The 22,616-nt window shown below is 36.2% G+C and overlaps 1 protein-coding gene across 1 annotated transcript in view; it reads left to right on the top strand.

The window, feature by feature from the left end:
• The window catches only part of LOC108908415, a 45,077-nt gene that overhangs the window by 2,316 nt on the left and 20,145 nt on the right, over positions 1 to 22,616 (top strand). The window lies entirely within an intron of this gene.

Here is a 22,616-nt window from a genome sequence, read left to right as displayed (position 1 = left end):
GTGACTCATATTGCGGATAAACGTATACGAGGTGTAACAAAAATGCAACGCCAAACTTTAGTGTAGGATTCTACGTCATAGATGTGTGACGAAGTTAATTAATGTTCAAGGTTATTCCAAGGTTAACTCTTGTTTTTTTCTATGGTAATACAAGTTTTGACCTCGGATTCCCAAAGAGCGAGAAATTTTGCCATCGGAAGCGTGTTTGATTTATTTTTTTCCATTTTCAAGATCATTTGAAGGTCAAAGCCCTCTCTCAAACTTTCCAGATTGGTATCGCGTCAGGATAGCGAGATAAATGAAAAATGACTTCTATGAAAGTTGCTTGGGGGCTTTGGTTTTGACCTTGACGGGCATGTTCAAGGTTATTTCAAGTTCAATTCTTGTTCTTTGAAGGTAACACCTCTGAATACCGTAGGATGGATCATACCACACATCCTTTTTCCATGAAGTGTCACCACCTCCATTTTTATCCAAATAACCTTCAGTATCAAATCCAAGGTCACCAAGTGGTCGTTCCTGATGACCCTAACAATTTTTATGTAATGTAATTCTTTTATGAGTCAAACGCACACAAAACGCAAAAAAACGCGGGTCCCTTATTTTTTTATCTACTTTCACTTTGTGTTACAGTTAAAAAAATTGGTCAGTCACTCAATCATTGCTTACTACGAACCGTATATTTCCTCTATGTCCTAAAGTTTATTCATTCCCACACACACTTCACAGACCTGCAAGGTACGAGCGTGCTTTCATCTGAAGACAAGAAACGCGTATTTCGGATGTGCCTTATTTATTTAACAAACAAGAGCATGAAACGGGATCCGGAGCCTTTGTAACACAGGACGCTGGAGAAACAACCGGCGGGCCGTCCCTTTGTCCGTGTTCTCGCGTCGCCGACTTGTCAGAGAGTTATTGTTTTCTTATGCCCCGTAAAAACTCTGTATGTTATTTGGGAGGAAATTGCTCGCTTTTATTACCCATGTCGCTACTTCGCACCCCATCGAAAAAATCAGTCGAATCTGACGCACTGCTTCCGATGAGTGCAACAAGGTGATTTGAAATTGTCACAGGCACAAATTAGAACCACAATAAACACTAAATAGTAAATGTTAAGAGTAAATTTAATTTAATTTAATTCTTTAAACCGCGAAAATTAAGACTAAACTAGAAATTTTAGTCCACGAAGCGTAGAAAAGCACTTTAGCACCCACTGCTACCAGTATAAAGAATATTTGCATCCTAGGACTGATCAAAACATGTTTCCTTTGCTACTAAAAGAGCTAAAGGTAAATTTAGCCCCTTAGGTATTCAAATGACACTTTAGTTCGCGAAAATTTAAACTAAAGTGACAATTTTAGTCTACAGATTGAAGCGAAAAATATTTTAGTCCTTTGTAGTACCAGAAGGTATATAGAAAAATGAACACAATATATTTCTTTACATTTCTAAAAGAGCTAAGTCCATTGAAGTTCCAAATACCACTTTAGTTGTAGTAGAGCTATACTGTACTCTATAACAAATATAAAATTAAACTATACTACAACTAAACTGTACTAAAACTATTTCGGTCTTGTAATAGAAGGTGAAGCTAAAGATAGTCTCTAGAATATCCCTTTTAACTGTTTTAACCCTTTGCAATATTAGTTCTTTGATTCAAATAACACTTTAGTCTGCAAAAATTAAAACTAAACTGTTGGTCCACGGTAGACCTTGACACTAATAAAAATTTAAGAGGACATACTTTCCCCATTTAATTATATATGATCTAAAGACAAGTTTAGTCTTTTGAGGTTTCAAATATCACTTTAGTCCGTGAAAATTAAAAGTAAAATAGCACTTTTAATCAACGAAATACAGACAGAACTATTTTAGCACCTCGCAGGACTAAAAAAATTTTTGTATAAACAGGAACACTTTAGTTTACAAAATTGAATACTAAAATATCACTTTAGTCCGTGAAAATTCAAAATGTAAAATCGCACTTTTAATCAACGAAATACAGATAGAACTATTTTAGCACCTTTCAGGACTAAAAAAATGTTTGTGTAAACAGGAACACTTTAGTTTACGAAAATGAATACTAAAATATCACATTAGTCCGTGAAAATTAAAAGTAAAATAGCATTTTTAATCAACGAAATACAGATAGAACTATTTTAGCACCTTGCAGGACTAAAAGAAAGGTTTTTATAAACAGGAACACTAGTTTACGAAAATGAATACTAAAATATCACTTTAGTCCGTGAAAATTAAAAGTAAAATAGCACTTTTAATCAACGAAATACAGATAGAACTATTTTAGCACCTTGTAGGACTAAAAAAATGTTTGTATAAACAGGAACACTTTAGTTTACGAAAATGAATACTAAAATATCACTTTAGTCCGTGAAATTTAAAAGTAAAATAGCACTTTTAATCAACGAATTACATATAGAACTATTTAGCACCATGTAGGACTAAAAAAAATGTTTGTATAAACAGGAACACTTTAGTTTACGAAAGTGAATACTAAAATATCACTTTAGTCCGTGAAAATTAAAAGTAAAATAGCACTTTTAATCAACGAAATACAGATAGAACTATTTTAGCACCTTGCAGGACTAAAAAAAATGTTTGTATAAAAGGAACACTTTAGTTTACGAAAATCAATACTAAAATATCACTTTAGTCAACGGAGAGCAAAGGAAGCTATTTTAGCGCCTCGCAGTGTTACAAGAAACGTTTGCATAAACGGGCCGGACAAAAACTCTAAAAATATCCCATATATTTCTCTTCTTTGCCATTTCCTTCGGGCACTTTTTAAACCCGGCCGAATGGAGTACGCAGGAACTTCCGGTCTGGACGTGTAAACAAGAAAAAGGTTTCATTTGTATTCCTCTCCGCGGCCAACTTTTATTTTCCATTTGGAGAGAATTATGACGCCGGCCCCAAGAAGATGTATTAAAGGGAGAAGCCCGCCGTATGGGAATTGAACTTGACTGCCCAATTTGTTACATCCTTCTGCAGATAAAAATTATCTGGCCTCCCGGAGTCGAAGGTGGATGGATACGCGCAGAAACGGACCCCCACCCCGGTAGGGATTTCCCCTGTTGTTTTATTTATAGCGCGCGCGGTTTTTTATGCGGAGACGTTCAGTGCGATGCCCGTGCGGCATTTTGCTGACATTCGCCGTAGATGTATCAATAATAAAAACACTAGCTATTTTTTAGTCTATGCTGCAACGAATTCGATCTCCACAAAATGTATCGCTCGGAGACGCCCTCTTAGACGTCGTGATAAAAAATATTAATGCCTCTCCATTAAAGTTGGCAGACGGCCTCGCGCTGGTGTACCAGTTCGCATACAAGATTTGTGAACATATTAACGTTATGGTCGCTGTAAATCTTTTATTCCCAACAACAACATTATACTCAGCGGTGGATTTGCGGAGTTATAGGAGTTGCTTTTCGAATAAACGACGCTGCAGATAGTGGCGAAGACTGCGGCTCATAAATCTGTTACAGTGCAATTTCAGTTTAAATATTGTTTGTTGGTGTTTGGCTCGCTTTTTAACGGATTGAAACTAAGTGACAAGGCCTTGCAGCAATGTTTCTGCGGTAAACACACAGACGTTTTTTTTTAAATGTGTATTTTCATCTTTGCTTTCAAATTATTATCAATGAAACAAACGCCGATACATCAAATCCGAGACGGGATTCGAAAAATGGTAAAATATATCGACTCTCCCGCATTTTCCGTACATCCTTCTCGTGAGACTAGATTTTGTTTCAACAGAATATGTCAAATGACAAAACACAAACGGAATCGCTTATTATCTCGCAAAAATACCACTTTGCGTGTTGTACAGAAGATCGACTATTTCGAGGTGGTTCTTTGCGGCATATTGGAGTTATTATAGTGCGGATTACCGGCACAAAAGGGGTTGACAGATGAGGGGGCGTGGTAGGGTCGTTCATGAACAAACATCATAGCCAGTACAACAATAACAGGGCGATATTTCACTGTAATGTTTCGTTTGTGCATTTAATTAAAATTTCCAGGAAGCAGCTACGAACGAACATAGGTTTAGTTACGTAATACGGGGTTGGGGGTGAACTGGCGGCTGAAAAGTCCCGCGTTGGAAAATAGTGGCAGTGTTTATAGTATTTGTGCGGAAAATAAATATTCTATTAGATGCATATCGACTATAAAGCTAAGAAACATTAATTTCGCTAGAAAAAGCGTGGATCATGTATACAGTGTGGAAAAAGGGAAGTTGATGATGGTTTCCCACAACCGAAACGTCGAAAATTTAGTTGAGTGTCTTTATTCAATTTCATACTTAACCTTTATCGACGTTTCTATTCTCTGTTCGTTTTTTATAAGCGCCGAAGTCGTAAAGAGTATTGCGAAATCGTAAAACCAACCTGATATTAAAGATAAAAACTTCCCTTAGATTTCAACGTAAGCGCCTCCGGATAAAACAAGGATTTCGGTAGTTAAAAGAGACGAGCGCATAAAAAATTATATTATTCGTCAGTTGGGGGGGGGGGATCCAGTCAAATATGATCGTCTCTTGTTACATACCTTCAAAAATGAGTGGCTGGAAAAGAAACCGGATCCATTTTACTTCGTCGCTAAAAGTAATGCGATATAAAACTGATTAGTAATATGATGAGTTGTGATTTCAGTTAAAAAAAGGGGTAAAAAGTCAATATAACTTTAGGCTCATTTTATTTATGGAGATGACAACAATGATATACTGAAAACAAAACAATTTGGGTTGAGTAACGACTTCCAAAACTCTGTTGAAACTAAAACAACAGTATAAGAAGAGTTGTTTATCTACAATTAAGTGTAAGATTGTAATTCAAAATCAATAGACTTCCAACATAGTAATGGTGTTCTGGAACAATGGATATCAGTCGTACAACAAGCTTAAGATGTTACGATGGCTTCAAGAGGACTGTTGAAACTAAAAGAACAGTGAAAGAATATATGCTTCACTTGCTGAATCAAGTACAATAATTTATTCGATTGTAATCCAAGTCCAACGGATTTTCCACGCAAAAATGATATCCTAAACTAACGGAAATCGATGGCACAACCAATTTGAGATGCTGTGCTGGTTCATGGAAGAGTGTAGAAACTAAAATAACAGTGTAAGAACAAATACTTCGCTAGCTGCATCAGTTGCAACTCATTACTAAGATTGTAATCCAAAATCTATAGATATCCCATAAAATAATGATACTCTTAACTAATACAAGTCAATATAACAAATCTGAAATGCTGCTATGACTTCTAGAAATGTGTTGAAACCAAAAGAACAGTGAAAGAATATATGCTTCACTTGCTGAGTCAGGTTAAACACATTTTCTGTTTTAATTCAAAGTCAGCAGACTTTCCATACAAGAATGATGACTCTAAACTAATAGAAATGAATAGTACAACTAGTTTGAGATGCTGTGCTGTGTTATAGAAGAGTATTGGAACTAAAATAATACTGGAAGAATAGATTCTTCACCTGCTGGATTCAATGGACATTCCGTAAAGTCATACAGCAAGTTTGAGATGCTGCTATGATTTCTAGAAAAGTTTTGTAACTAAAATAACAATATAAGAAGTTCTTCGTGTTTTGAATTCGGTTATTTAACAAAAACAATGGGCTGAACTAGCTACAAATCACTTTCCTGTTGCAGTTCAAGATTCATTGGACTTATCCATTACCAATTCTTCCTACAGCTGCGACTTTACCTCAGAAGTCAACCCCTAGACACAACCACCCTCCTAACGAACTTTTCTACGCGTACGGTCAACACCCGGCCGAGGCGTCGAGCTTATCGGAGGCGTGCAGCCCTATGCACCAGCCCATCAAATGCAGGAGCGGCGGGCTAATTTCCATGAAATATCTCACGAACCCCCGACCGCCCATTAATTAATTTAACTTTACAACCCAGAGGGCACAGCAACAGTTGTAAATTATTTTCCTTCGTGTGTACTCCGCACACGCACACCCACTGCATTCTACGTACGACAAGATAGGGTGCGTGCCACAAATGCATCGCCAGTGATGTGATGGTATCGATTGCTTTGTGCGGCCGCTGCTGGTTAATGTGGGTGAGTGATGATACGGTAAAAGTCATCGAGTCGATGCGTCATCGTGTTAGGTAAATGGAGACCAGGAAATCTAGAGTTGTGACCAGAAGGTACCCAAGGAATTGGGTGAAGCTAATTTCTTTTATTGGAATTTAAGTTATTGATTAGTCTCTCATTAGCTTCGAAAGAATGATATAGTTGTGTCACAAGCGTAAAGATGTGATTTGCAGTCAAATAGGACATTTTCGAGCTGAGAGGTATAAATCGTGAAGAATAAGGGACTTGGAACAGACCCTTGTGGCACTCCACTGTTAACTACATGGTAATGGGGATATTGACCGTTATAGATAACGCAGTATAGTAAGATAACTTCAATTAGACGAACTGAATCATTATTGAATCCAATATAATGAACTTATTGTTAGCTATTTCATTTTTGTTACTTAAACTGTCAGTATAACATACATAACTTCTGCAACTGTGGCTGATTTCCACCCACCATGTCTCTTGATTGCTAATACATCAACTCTCCTGTATTAGTCAGTAACGTTGCCGATGTTCTTCGGAATGAATGGCCTATATATGTTTCAGGATGTTCTAGTTTCAAAAAATGTTATTACGAACCATAGAAAGGGTATTCTTGCCGACTGGTTGGTTGTAACATCTACCTGCTTGATAGCGCATGAATGAGCGTGAAATTTCAGTTTTAATTTCCAATCTAATCTTGATATATTTCTTCATTTCGAAATAATAATTCAAAACCAGCAAAATTACAACTTTTATGTAGCTTTGTTTATAGAAACGACAAAATTCAAACAACCAAGGCGCCTTTGCAAGATTTCGAATACTGTAAAAATGAATTGATTAAGAAATGTCAAAAAATAAGACCTAATCTTTATTTCATGAACCATAAATAACTGTGGGAGCAGATAAAATGTTATAAACCACGCAACAGTAAAGTATAATTTACCAGCCTCGGACTCTATTGCCTGTCCTCGCTCCGCTCGGACGCAAAATCGTCTTCGACTGGTAAATAATACTTACTTTATGGTATAAAAGACTATTTCGGACTATGAATATGAACAGCACACCTAGAGTTATTTTTACACTTCCAAAGGAAAGTATTTTTGTTTTTCAACCAGGACTCGACCTCCCCCTTTGATGTCTTCCCGGGTCAGCTGCTTGGCTATTCCGCAAGCGTCAACTGTCCCGCCCGATTAATATCAAACGGGCTTTTTCTCGCCACTTGCCCTTCGAGGGTTCAAGGGGGATCTCTCTTTAAGAACGTAACTTTTTGACAAAGGATTTGGCCGCGAGGACCGGCTCGGTACTAATCAATGTCCCTTAAATTAAATAACGAGGCGGAGCCCCTCCTTCGTGTAATTAGAGCCATCCTTTATTTTGCCCCTACTTGGGTTACTTTCCCTCGCATAATGAGCGGAAATTTCTGGAAGTGTAAGGGGTAAAATTGAAGTCCTGGTAATTTCGGCATAGCCTACCCCTGGGAAACCATTGAATCCGGTTTATCACTTGCGTGTTGTGTAATTTTAATAAAAAATTAGTTGTGGAATATGTAACGTACAGGGTATTATTATTATTATTAAAAATATTACTACAAAAAATATGTTATGAGGAATCGCCCTGAAGAAGTTTGTGATTATGATTTATTTCTATTCTTTTGTCTTTTGTTCATCAAATTCAATAAAAAAAAATCCAATCCCCAACATTTTGTGAGGATATTTGCATTTGTTAAGGAATACATTAAAAAAAAACTGAAATAATATTTTACATTTAACACCCTCTGTCTCTTTAACTATCAACTTTTGGACTAAGGTAAGTTCGACTAAATCGCAATATTTTTACTTGGTGAATCTACCCATGAATTATGGCCCATTACCTCGGGACCACCCTGTATATATGTTTTCAGCCTCAAAAATTGAATAATTCCAAATATTCCGAATTTTCACCACCAAGAACGGCGAATTTTTTAAGCGAGCATTATAATCCTTATTGATTATTTAAAAATGGTATAATTCTCTATACCCAATCTCTATGTATTAATTCTTAAAATAATCCCTCATTTTTCCTTTTTTCGCAGCTTTTCTAAAAAAAGAAAAACCTTTCCCGTTAAACCAGTTAGGTTCTTCCTTATTGCACGTAATGAAAAGGACATCGATCGACCAATCCAACACCTGTTACAGGTCTACTCGTTGAGTTCTGTAACAATTAGGCTTTTGAAATAAATACAAATATCTGCGAATTAAGAGAGAAATATAAGAAACTTATAATGTTAATAGATTTTGGTATGAGGAATATTTAAAGACATCCCATTAGCCTTGGAACTTTACACAAAATAATAACACACCAGCCCCTCCACATACAAATCCTCAGTACCTGATTTAATTCTAGTGGAAAAATAAAGAGTAAATGTGCTCTCGCAAATTATATTAAACGGGAAGCTCCCAGCCAACTCCGTTACCCAAGAGCCTTATTTAAAATAGATTAAAAACGGGAATTATTCCCATCCCTTAATTGGGCCGGGTGTAATCCCACCCTTTACGCTACATTATCTTGTTTTGAATAATCTCCCTTCCAAGCCCAACCGGTTTTATGTCGGCACTTTTTCTTCCAGGACGATATTTAACGGGGCAGTAAGGCTTTCAGGGATTTATGATGTTTTTTTACGATTATCTGCTTGTTGTAGTCATTCCGTCATAACGTTGCGACTATAAAGCCGTTTACGGCCTTAGGAGGCGGGGAACTTTGACCGGAGAGATTACGGACAGCACGATACACTTGAAAGTAGAAAAATTACAGGTACGGTCCCAATTAGAACAAAGGATTAAGAGATTCAGAAAGCTCGGCAAGAACTAATTTATGCCATACTGGTGTATAAGCTCGAAATTTGTACGTTACATCAAATGTACGTTATATTAATTTTGTACCTGCACGTTATACCAAGAAGAGCAAGTAAGTAAAATTAAATGCGGGATATAAATTAAAAAAACATTACGGGTTTATATTACGAAGATCCAAAAGTATGATTGTAAACTAAGAAAAATCTGTACGTTTTATGTACTGTAGAAAAGGATAATATGTAGGTACAAGTTTGAGACAAAGCACTACCAAAGTATTGTGAAATATATATTCGATTTACACTGTGCTGGTAGAAAGTTTGTACATCACATCACGTACGTTATATGCAAGTTTTTTATTTGTACGTTATACCAAAGCAGGTACGTTATACTGGTCGGTATTCTATATATTGTAGTTTTACTATAAATTCTTCGTAGTGAAATAAATACAGGAAGTTTGAAAACATGAGAAACAGTATATTATGAAATGTACGTTAAAATTCATTGGTTACTTATGGTTAACCCTTCAATCGCATATTTGAAAATACCGAATTCAAGCTATATTACGATACATTAGATGCACTTACGTTATATAACATTCGTACGTTATATAAAGTTCGTACGTTATATGCGAAATCTGTACGTTTCGCAAAGCATGTGCGTTATAAGCAAGTTTTACCAAATAATCTGTTGAAAAATAAAGTAACCTTATAAAAGGAAATCTTGGTAGATATTGCCTAGAAAAAGCTTTTTCAAAATATCGGAAATACTTATTAAAATCCATAATTTATTGGTATAGATCATCAAGCTTAGTTAGGAACGGGTACGGGTACAAACTAAATATGTACGTTAAATGAGATGTACGTTATATTAAATATAACGTGCGTTATATTAGCAAGTTTTATGTCTGTACGTTTAAACTAATGGTGTACGTTAATCGACTCATGTATTTATTAGGTACTAGTTTAACATATCGATCTTGGATCTAGAAATGGGGAGATAAAAGTAAAAATACATTACAAAGACATAAAAATTTCAAAAGAAAATATTTATAGCGATTTAATTGAAAGAAGAAAAACAAAGGAACAATATACTTTTACATAATCAAATTGTAATGTTTATAAGTCGTTACAGCTTTCAATACTTCTTTTATTGTAAAGGTCAATTACGCAAGTACAAATTATTAGATACAATTGTTCAGGTGCAAAACAATTATTACCCCTGTCGATAACACCAGCTGTTCTATTAAACTTTCCTATAATTATCCTGATATTTAAACCCTCCACTTGCGGTGGGATTTCAACCCCTCTTGGGATCAAACTTAACATTACAACGGACCAACTAATGAAAACATCGCTCTACAAAGCCATCTCAATAAACCAAACGATATAATCGCCCCGGTTTTTGCCCCGAATTAAAATATCAAACAATAACTACGTGCAGAACTGCACAACGGCGGAAAAAACGCTCCTAATTCGCCGATTTCACTTACCATTAACCCGAGCAACGAGGCGAAAATGTAAAAAATGAAATGCCACCCCCCTGGGGCGGCCGTCGCCCCTTTCACCTGAACGTAATTCACTCATTACGGATGCTCCACGGTCCCTGACCGCGATCCGGATTGACGATCCTCTCGACCGTTATCTGCCGGGCTGTTGTACCCATTTCTAATTTTCCGTCATGTCTAGTGACACCGATAATGGTCGGAAATGGTCATTAGGCGCTCTCGTACACAGTAGGGTCATAAATATATCAAAACACAATTTTTATTATTGCTTAACCCCATAAAATAATTTTGTGTATTCTCTGCGTAGAAATTGTAATGTGCTGTTCATTTTGAATAGTGTTCAGGTAATACCCCCCTCCCTGTCTCAGTTTAAAAATGAGTGTCATAGGCGTACAAGTGAGAAAGACGTCGATTTTAACCTTCATATCGTAGTAACCAGTGTACGAACAGAGTTTTTGTTGCAATTCCGATTCTTAATACTCTTAATCTCTGATCTAAATAAACGAGGTCAACAAAACAAATATCTTAAAATGTTTCGAAACGCATTCCGTCAAAATATTATTATTTATCTGGTTCAAGTTAATTTGTAGGATTACTTGCTTGTTTATTTATAAACATAACCGGTTAAACTGATTTCGTTGTACGTAAACACGTTAGATAATTAAACACATGATTTCGCATCATTTCATTAACAAATAATTAACCAAGCGATTAGATTACTATTTGACGAAAGATTTTCCAAACGTAATTATAAGGGTGTATCTTCTAAGGATGATATTTATACTGGGGACCACCTTTCTCCTTTGGAATTAAGTTTATAAGCCAAGTCATGCAAGTTACAAAACGAGGTCTTCGTGGTCTAGAGAGTTGCGCATCGTCCTACTAATCTGAAGGTTCACGGTTCGATCCCTGACGCAGGTAAAGCTTTTTTTCAACTAATATTTATTTCAAATGCCATTTTCCATCGGCCACTATTCAAAACTAAATTTTCGGCATCAATTGCTGGTTACGAAGTAAATAATTTCTCACGGTGTTGCCAAATATCTGATAATTAGAAGCGCTAGATGCCTTATTCAATTTCGACAGAAATCTATTAAAATCGTGAAATATAATACAGATAAATTAATAGTGCAGTCATTGAAGCTTTTCACCTCCCAATTCTTTGAAACTGTACCGATCGACTTGAAATTTGGCAGACAGTTTAGAGAAAAGGTCAATGAATATTAGTGACAGCGCTTTCAGCCTGTTAGGGGTTGACACCCCTTGTCGGGGGTGGAATTTTTTTTCAAAAATAACGCTGGAAATCGATAGAGAATCAAATTTTGGTAAAAAAGAATTTTTTCGAGAAATCAATAGTTTTTTGGTTATTCACGATTGAAAACTTGGAATTTTGAGTGAAAAAAACACTTTTTCAAAGTATTTTTCGCGAATAACTCAAAAATTACGTATTTTATTAAAAAAAGCGTAATGAACAAAAATGTAGCTTATAAATATACAAAGAAAATCGTTTTTTAGAAAGTGTTGTATGTCCTATACAAAGCGAAATATGGTTAGTGGAAGGGGACTTGTTTTGGGGGAATACTTGAATCGATGTATTCAACGTCAAATAACGGAAAAAGAATCAATTATACGTGTATAACGCTCCTGGAGTTTTTGTAGTACTCAAAAAGACCTTCAAAATGAGCACTTATAAAAGTTAATTAGAGCAAAATTGAAGGAGTTATCGTCAAAAACAGATGGGTTGCTCATATTTTTTAAGGAAAAATGAGCAGTAAACGCTGTACCATTTCCATCACAAAATTAATCGTAGACTCTTTACATTTAGTTTTGTTTTAGTGTTTTTCATACGATCCGGTTTAGAATGCGTATTTTTTGAATAATGTATCCCTTTAAAAAGGGAAGGACTTAAATGATTTTATATGCAAACGATCTTACAGCTCTTCAGTACAGCCCCGCAGGCTTTCTTCGCCGAATTCACCCACGTCCCGAGCTCGCGATTGATACGACAAATAAAACATCAGAACCAAATTATCGCGAATATTAACGCCGATGATTATTTGAGCCCACAAAGGATCATTTCTTCGCAGCTCTCGAAAACAATAAGCCTTGTGGCGTCGGCCATCCACTTGAAAGCTCTTTGAACAACCCACCCTCTATCTGGGGCTTTGATAAAACAATTCTCTTTATGTTTGACATTATATTAAAACTCCCCAAAGCATTAAAAATGTATGTAAATTTGGGATGCTCACACGAAACCGGAACAATAAAATATTTTCATTTAATTTTCTCGTCGATGTCTACAAGGGTCGCATCACAAAGGTCTTTCCATTTGCATGCGTCGGATGTTTGGAGCGTCTAATTTAATTCGATTTTCCTTTAATTAACCCCTGAATCGCCGGTTACAATAGGCGGAACTCCGTACAGGGTAGGTACCAAGAGTAACTCCATAAATTTGTGACGAGCAAAGATAAATGTGTACAATATGTATACCCTGTATACAATTTTTTACAGTCACCCTTCCTCAGGTTTAGAACAATAGCCAGATGTCGGTTTGGGCTATTACAAATCCCAAATTATTGTTAATAATGTTAAGTTAGTAAACGCACGTGATAAATTTTGAATTTGGCCCTTATAGTCCAATCACTGAAGCATTTTGGCTACCAATTTTTTCGGATGGAATGGATTGACGTGAAATTTGAACTGCAGATAGGGAATAGCCCAAGAAATAAAAGTTATATAGTGCCGATGTGTGCTTTTACCGTAGGGGTGGATGCCACCCCTTCTGGAGGGTGGGAATTTTTTATTTAAAATAACCACACGATTCGATAGTTGCAATATATCATAGATCATTTGAAAATTAATAAAAAGTTTATAATTCAACATATACAAACCATTAAAACATCTTAAGCTTTCAATAATGTTTTTTTGTTTATTTTATTATAAGGGATGGTTTTTAAGGGTTGCAACTTTGTAATGAGTCGTAAGCTTTCTAATGAATAACAAAAGAAATGCAATACATTGTGAATGCACCAAAAGAATATTTTAAACTGTTAAACACTATTTTTCTATTTTTTTTGACAATGGAAGGGTAGTTTTAAGGATTTTAAGGGTTGAAAAGTAATTAAATTTTCCATAAATTATATTAAAAAACATGAAAGGAACTTTATCCAACATATTTGAACATGAACTGAATCTTTAAAATACGTAAATGTGCGATTTTGGAATTTTTTCGTACAAGGGTAGTTTTCACCCCCAAATAGAAAAAAGCACACTTCTAGACAATATAACTTTTGAAGTGGGGTGTCAGATGAGCTTGTATGCAAATTTTCAGGAAAATCCATGCTATCCGAAAAAATTGGGAGCTTTTACCATATTTTCGCCTTCAGTGTCTGGACTACTAATTTTTTATACGACTTTTACGTTACTTTTCTTTTATATTGAATTAAAATTCCCTGCACCGAACGAAGTTTTAATACCCTGACTAAAATGCCATAATTTTTTTTAGAGGAAGGAGATATCCGCATTTGCCAAATTAGTTTGCCTCGGGATTATCCGGTAGGCGTTAATAAACCCGATGGTATTTGAAAATCCACGTGAAACACGAAATTAATTATTACTAACAGCCCACAAGTCGGTCTAAATACTGGTTAAAACCGACGTCGTTCCTCCGCAGGGTAAACAAACCGAGAAATTGATAATGGTGGGAAGTAGCCCCGCTACACTGGGAGGCGGGCATCGTTTGTTTCAATGAAAACGAAAGATATCCGTTGCGGGAAATTAGAGCGAGTGATGGTCTTGAAGATATTACTTCACCGCACTGAGAAAACAGTCTATAGTACGAACGTATACGATGCAAAGTAGAGCAAAAAATTGTCGGTCTTTTATCAACGGAAAATCGTGTCATAATTTTTAGGAGGCGTAAGATGAACCGTTTCAAATTTAAAATAAAATTGAATGTAAAATCTGAAATACCGCCGCATACGCACTGTGTTCTGGTACTAGCTGTAGTCGGCCAGGTGCATCGAGTGTACGAAGTGGTCGGTTATACGTCAAATACTAACCTGGCGAGCTTGATCGTAGAGCAGGGAACAATAAACAGTGGCGCGTACAGAGGTGAAATGTAGTACATATGTGGAATTTAAATAACGAATTGGATTTATAATAAATTACATTTAAAACAAATAGTTTATGAGAATAAAGGGATTTTTGTAGGAACAGGGTTCCAGACGTGAACTGATCTCTTCATCGCACCCCATTACGATTCTTTTTTTTATAAGGAGAACGAAGTTTCAAAGCAAAAACCTTGTATAACAGATATACTATAAATATTTACAGAATGAAAACAAAATATAAATCCTATGATATGATTCTATCAAATGAAAACACTAACAACAATTCTCTACCAATCTCAACAAAATAAGTTATTTTTCTATCAAACAAGAAATGTTAACAAATTATAAACAAAATATAAATTCTATGATTTATGTACTGTACGCCAAACTGCATTTTTCTCATCTTCATTTAATATTAATTTCTTCTTTGCACCCCCTTTTTTAGGTTTCTTAACGTCTCCTTCAATTTTCTTCTCTCTTAAAATTTTGAAAACAGATAATTCGCTTACTCCAGTATATCCAGAACACATTTCCACCAAACCAGTCTTCAGTTTCATGGGATGATCCTTTTCTAAAGGGTTATAGACATTTAATATTATCGTTTTTTCTCTGTAACTTAATATAGATTTTTTTGTACCCACAGCAGTACATCCGGCTCGCGAACATCCAGGCACCGCCTCCATTTATCCATATAACGACAACAGAGCAATAATAATACAAAAAACTTCACTTCACTAGCACAGAAAATATAATAGCATTCACGATTCACAAACAACAGCCCGAAACACACACACAGCACACAAATAAAACACTAAAAACACTTTTGTTACGGAGCACAAGAAATATGATTTCACTCACAAATTCTCAAATAATAGCGCGAAACACACATATAGCCCGAAAGAAATATAATTGCACTTATAACAGTTATAACCTCACAAATATCGCGAGCGAGAAACACGCAGCACCAATACAACCGAAACGAAACTGACCACGCCAGGCCGGCACGCGCGCCGCCGCAAAAAACACAAGACACAAGTCATATGAGGGATAATGAAGGGAGTAATAAATGTATTGTTGTCCTGCCGCCCAATGTGCGAAGGAGATGCCTTTGTTTTTCATTTTGTCCTTCATAAATATATAACTGTTAATCCATAATGCATAAAGAAATTATTCAATTTCCAAAATCCCCTATAAAATGTGTTGCACTGATTCCCTTGACAGGCAATGATTTATTACTTTGCATCGAATACGATCGTACTATAGTTACATAATAATAAACAACATTTCTTCATCTTTTATCTTTTTGGGCATTTATACTCAAATAAATAAATTAAAATGATGACTAATGTTATTAATTTCTTTATTCGAATAAACAAGAGAATGATTAGTGTTTGTCATGTCATTTAGGTAAAAGTGCTTTCAGTTTAATTTGTTAAATTCTCCTAAACAATTGAGATAACCGACTCTATTAATTCGAGAACTCAGTAAATTAGACCAATATTGTAAAATATACGATATGACAATGACAAGTACTTCTATTTGAAGTTTTTTCATGAGTATTTTTTCTCAGCGTATATTACAGACCCCCTGCACCTCCCGCAGAACACTTCGGACCCTCCCCCGAACAAAAAGACTTATAATTCCAGATTATAATCCTATTATTCAATGAATTCAGGCCAAGTCCGCTGATTTATGTATTTCCTAACCTTGCTCGAACCTACCCGCCATATGTATGCTAACGATGGTCCTTATCTTTGCCAATTCCCCAGTTTAAGTGACTTCTTGGAGTCCCATAAAAAGCTCACGGAATCCATCCAAATGTCTCCATTATGTGCAACTCGAGAACTTCGCGACCCAATTTCTTTTTTTAGAGATAAATGCTTCCCGATCGGTGCATTTTCTTACTTGATTGCCCAGTTACCAGGACCTTTATGATAATAACGGCCCACACGGAGGAATTCCGTAACAACTTTAAGATATTTAAAATAATTTTTTATGGTGCTTCCTAGGAAATGATAGTTCTATGGCGGACTGACGAGAACCAATAAGTGCGAAACTGTCTGATGATTGTGAATTAGAATTTGTTTGTTAATAACATCCTGTATTTGCCAACACATGAAAATCTAACGACTCCGTGACATCACAGAATGATCCACAATCGCTACGAACGTTTTGTAAGTTGTACCGAGGCTGCCTTCTTCATGGCACATAATAGAGACCAACCACTCATTAATCACCCGATGAATGCACGTAAAAGGGACCAGCCAGATATACAGGGAACGAGATCGACTATTCTCCCCAAGAATCTGGGATGGAAGGAATCAGTTCGAACTCATCACATATTGATGGGGCTCCGCTGGTTTATTACCATAAAGGTTAAACGATAGTCCCTCCAGGACACCTTGGAAAAGCAATAGGCAACAATGCCGGTGCCTCATTTGCATAACAAATTCACTTTACTTAGCAAACAGCTGTAATCGATAATTATTGGAGGAGAGTCGGTTGATGACTATGTAGCGGCTCAAAACGCCATTATACCGGACCATTCCGGTGAGATTCCGGGCTGTTTGGGGATTTGGGGGACTGAGAAATTTAAAATCGGCCGCGTCTTTGCGTATTTTAGGCTCAAATCAAATCTGCGGGATATTTATCAGTGATCAGAGGGACTTTGGAAATTGCCCAGGATGTCGCAAATTCTATAAACGACTAAACAATTTTTTCCAGAAACATACCCAATTTTTTCTGTTAAAAAGTTTCCCCTTGTGCTATTAATCCAACACCAAAATGAATACTTTTCTTTTTGTCGCTAATAAAAATGTTTGAATAGTTGAAGAAAAGTTGTTTACATTGAAATAACATGCTTCGAAGCTATAACAATTTAAGACTGTACTATTTTAGACAAAGGTGTGTGTCTTGGGAGGACAATGAAAGAAGATTGACATAATAGCAGGATAAAATAGAACCTGACAAGAGAATATTAAGAGAGCTGTTGAAAAACAAGGAAAAGAAGGGTAGAAAATGTTGAAAGAATATAACCCAAAACATTTGAGGATTACACGAAGAACAAGGATGTGAGAAGACAACATTTAAAGGAAGATATGCCATGTGGAGATTATGAAGAAAAAAGCAATGATATGAAGATAACAAGAAGAAATGCCAAAGTCTGATTAAATACGAATAGAGTTTCACGTTTTATTTCAGCAGTAATTTGAAGCTAGCCACCCTATCCGCAGTCAATCCTATGCAACGGAACAAACAGTTTCAAAAGCAGGTTTCAGCATCAGTTGGGGCTTGCTATAAAGTCCTATGGTGCTCAAATGACCAAAACGGGCCTAGATCCTTACCTTACAATACCTAATACGTCTTCCAACAGACGACCCATCCATTCCAAGTCAACATAAACAACCCCAACGCTGTGATTTTTGTTTGCGGTTTAGTAACAAATCAAATTAAGTCCGCCCACGTCACGCCAACATATTTCATGGTTTATTTTATGATCAGTGCACTCTGGTGAAACGACAGCAAAGCGAATACACAACCTCCATGTCACCAATATCCCCTAACCAACTTATGGGCCTCGGCTACGCTGGCTTTAATTTATAACCGGGGATGGAATTCGTTTGCTGGACAACAGTAATTAATAATTTCCCTGTTTAATGCCCCGTCGACTTTTATAGCTTATATCTAATTTATCGGCGTTGGCAAATAAGATAAATAATTCAAACTGTTGCACCGTAGGCGGCCTGAGAGTTTTAACTGCTTCTGTTCGTAGCTATATCGTATGTACCTATTAGGTATCATTATCGGTATTTATATTTATCCAGGTTTCCCCCTATTTATTTCACTCCCCCGGAAAATCTACCACATACATCTGGGATAATCCAAAACAAAAGAAAGCTACACGAACTTTAGGCCCTCTCTGCCATATTTATAAAACCGCCTACGTATTTTTTTCGCCTCGAGTCCATTCCATTCAAACATTTTGTTAATAAAGATGGCTTAAAGCCCTCTTATTATTTATTAAAGTTATATTTCGCTGGAATATCGTTTTAACGTTCATAAAAAGTTACCGCGAGGAAATTTCGACTTGAGAAATAACGCCGGCAAAATATTACCTCGGAATTAATAGAGCGACATAAATATTTAAACTTCTGACAGTTGAACCTTCAATTCTTTTCGGTGCTTTGTTCGAGAGAGTTCAAATCGGGTAAGTGTAGAGTTTACAACAATTGATCCAACTCCCAAGTAATTGTTATAAATTTTCCTTTTTTGCCCTTGAAAGCCTTAAGCGCTAAAAACTTTTCATCCAATACTAGCTCAAGGAAGAAAGACAATCGAACTGGTTACAAATTTCACGGAAAGAAGGTACAGATTCAACCCCAAAAAAAAACTTTCCATCGACCTGCGGGCTGCTTCTTTCCGGACCCCTTGTATATAAACTGACATTTTCGTTCAAGCAGTTCAGAACGATTGAGGAAACCGCAATTCATTGTCTTTACGATCCCAGGGAAATAAACGACGAATTCGAATGGGGTTCGGTAAACAAGTTGTAAAGGTTTATGTTGATATAATCCTTTAGTTTACTGCTGCATGCACTGTCAATAACAGCCGAACAAATTATGGGGCGGAATCAACAGAGGCCGTTAACAAGTCATCGGGAGATCTCCTGAAATTTGCTGCCGTCTTAATACTCGAAGTTGGAAATAACTATCTTCGTGTGTTTGTTGGCGAAAGTTGTGGCATGTCGCAAATATGAGAAGCAAAGTAGTTGACAGGTCTTTGGGTAGTCACGAAAGAAAATAGAAGACACTGGAAGAACTACGAATCAAAGATTAAGAAAAAAAATAATAAGACATGCGCGAGCAGCTGCCTCAGACTGCTTTTTACGTTCACTTCACGTTAGTATACTGTTGCCTTTGTTATCGTGCGTACAGATGTAGATAAAATTTTATACATCTGTCGCCATGCTTTCAAATATTATTCACTTTAGAAATATTTCTATAAAACGAACAGTTTAGTTCTGTTACCGCTCGAATAAATTTAAATTGTGGTTTCCGCTGAACAAATACACATATTTAGGAGAACTTATGAGCAAAGCTATGTTTAAATTAGGTTAGAAGGCAAAAATTCATTAGAAAGCCAAATTAGTCAGTCCGTCTAACCTCTCTACTTTTTCTATGTAATAGCAACATTACATTTTCGCTCTTTTAAGGAGGTATATCGGGTTTACTCAAATGCACAGATGTACTTGAAATTTATACAGCGTATTACCCAGTGCTCCCTCTGTGCGTCATATTTTTTTGAATTTTTTTTTGAATCTAGATTTTGAGATACTGTTGTTGAAAGTTGTTCATTTTGACATAGGTTTATATGGCGAAGATGGACGGTGCGGCTCTTTTTTTTGCCCATAACTGAGAAAAAATATAGAAATTGTGAAACAAAACTTTTCCATAGATAGTATTATCTTATTTTTGATGTAAAACTAATGTAAGTTTTGAACATAGTACAGCTGTATTAATTAGAAACAGAAACCAATAATTGCATTTCTGTCTGACTTGAGGATTAATGTGGCAACGTCGCAATCAGATGACAGAAAGGAGGGAATACATTTGAAAGACTTGATACAAACGAAATTGATTTCAAACATATACATTTTTCCTAAATCCCATGTATATTGTTATCAACAATAAATTATCCACAACAGATGATTTTTTGTAATGTTTTTAAAAAATTAGATTAATTAAAAAAGACTAGGAGGCTGTGATATATTTATTGGAATAAAAAATATAGTTGATAAATCCTTTTAATATATTTAATGGTTTATAAAAACATTGTAATACGTACCCAGCAATATTTAGGGTTACATAAAGTTTTCTTTACTTGATTAATATAATTACTCATACTTGAGATAAAAGCATTTGTACGGAGTAACAAAGGAACATAAATATTTCTCAGCAAACTTTATATCTAAAAAATTAGTTATAGTTGCAAAACCTTTGTAATATTACTAAAATAGAGATTAAAAACACGAACAGTGAGTAATAATGTAATTTCTATCACAGAACCTTCAAAATTGCATCCAACATTTTCTTCGACTTGGACGAGAGATGGGCGCGAGTGACATTTCATTTCTTTAGGACTAAATTAAGATAATTCTCGTTGTTTTACCAGTTCACATGATTTACGGATTTTAAATAAAGGATACAAATCTTCGCGAGGATAATACGATATATTTGCTATATATAATAATTATATTGTACATAGTTTACACACAATACAATTTTGAACGCGTACGCATCTTTACCCGAATTTGACGCGCAATATCTCCGATGTCCGAGGTCTGTAGGTCCGCAGTGTGTACAACTGCTAGTCAATTATTAGCGCTGTTGCCACATCTACATAGTCTTTATGCGTTCATTAAATATAATTTAAAACTACTTAAATATGAAATTTTTATGTTGTTAAATTAGTCAATATGTATGCTATGTGCATATGAGTAGATTTCTTTGCTACATAGATAATGTTCGCGTCCGGAAGCGGCGTTAATACACCCGAATCAATTCGACGTGTGCACTTCCGTCTAAAACAAACAGATGCATTACAAATGGAAATTGATCCCGGCGTCGGATACGTGTATCTCAATTTGTAAATAAATCCGGCAAAGTTGACATTCAAATTGCTTTTTTGTGCCGGGGAAAATATTCGCGCCGCATTCTCTCTCGCCGTCCGTCTCGTCCCGCCAACAGCTGTATTGAACGTTGCATATTCATGCAGCCTCAGCCGAGACATCTGCGTGTTTAATATTGAAATTTGTACAGGTTGGTGAGCAGTAGCTCCTTTTTGCACAAGCGAAGAGAATATCAAAGCGGATGTTGCTACTTTTTTACATCGTTATTTAGTTGTTATTTTCCTACAAAACGAATTACATTGCAAATATTCCTTGTCGTATTTTTTATTTCTTTGCAAACGTCACAAACTTAGGCGGGCGCCGCTACAGGCTCTCTGCGGATAGGTACATCATAGGAGGTGTTCGAACGTCGACCCTAGCCTGCCTTACAATTTATTTACCTGGCAAGTACAGTTGAAAGCGGAAAATTTTAAAAATAATAAATCTGTTTGTCTGCGAAAGTTGGCGGGACGTTAAATATTAACCGAGTACAATTCCGCAAAAGTTAATAACGCTTGGAAGAGCACTCAATTTTATTTTTATAAACGACACCTGTCGTTCCATTCACAGCCACTCAAGGGCGTAGGACTTCGCCCACGTTATTTTTTCCACTCGTTCATAACTTTTAAAAGCCGCCATCATTACCGTGCTCACTTTAAACATAGGCGGCGAGCGAAATTGCTTTCTCTTATTCGAAACATGCCAAGAAACTTTTCCGGGGGAAAGAATTTAATGAAAAATTCAAGTTAAGTTTGCCCGTACCGGGGTTTTAATAAACGGTCGGGTAATTCCGACTCGAAAGTTGCCGCTTATTGATCTTCGGCGATTGCCGCTACAAGTAAAAGTTCTCAAATAATTATTAAGGAAGCGAGCTATAATCGATTTAACAGCAGGTTCACCGGCAATACAATAAATTAACCAAGTTTGGGAATTAGGAAAGTTAACGCCTTCACACAACAGTAATCGTGATTTAATACTATCTACAACAAGTCGCTTACAAATGGCTGATGCCCCGCTCGGTAGAAACTCAAATGTTGCGTGATATATGGATTGTTCGTTGTTGTTTGAGTTGCGGCGACGCTCGCGGAAGATGCTGATGAAGTCAACAAGGATCGGAACTTTAAACCCTACTGATTAATTTTCGATGCAATGATTACATCACTCCGCAAATAAAAGTCCATTATTCATATCCTGTGATTGAGTAATCTACACAATAGTTATTTCCACCACAGACAAAATAGCTATCGCCTCGGACCGCTACTGGAATAGGCAGTTTTAAATTTCCGAATTGCCGATAGAGTACACCACCAGCAGAATTTTAGGAAGAATCAAATGCAGCGGCCCGCATTCCTACGCGTATCCTAGCAACATATAAACAACAATTTCGTAATGTT

Source organism: Anoplophora glabripennis, unplaced genomic scaffold, assembly GCF_000390285.2.
Source record: "Anoplophora glabripennis isolate ALB-LARVAE unplaced genomic scaffold, Agla_2.0 scaffold1, whole genome shotgun sequence".
In the NCBI taxonomy this organism is placed as follows: Eukaryota; Metazoa; Arthropoda; class Insecta; order Coleoptera; family Cerambycidae; genus Anoplophora; species Anoplophora glabripennis.
Note: the sequence above shows the minus strand (reverse complement) of the source record. Positions and strands in the feature narration are given on the sequence as shown.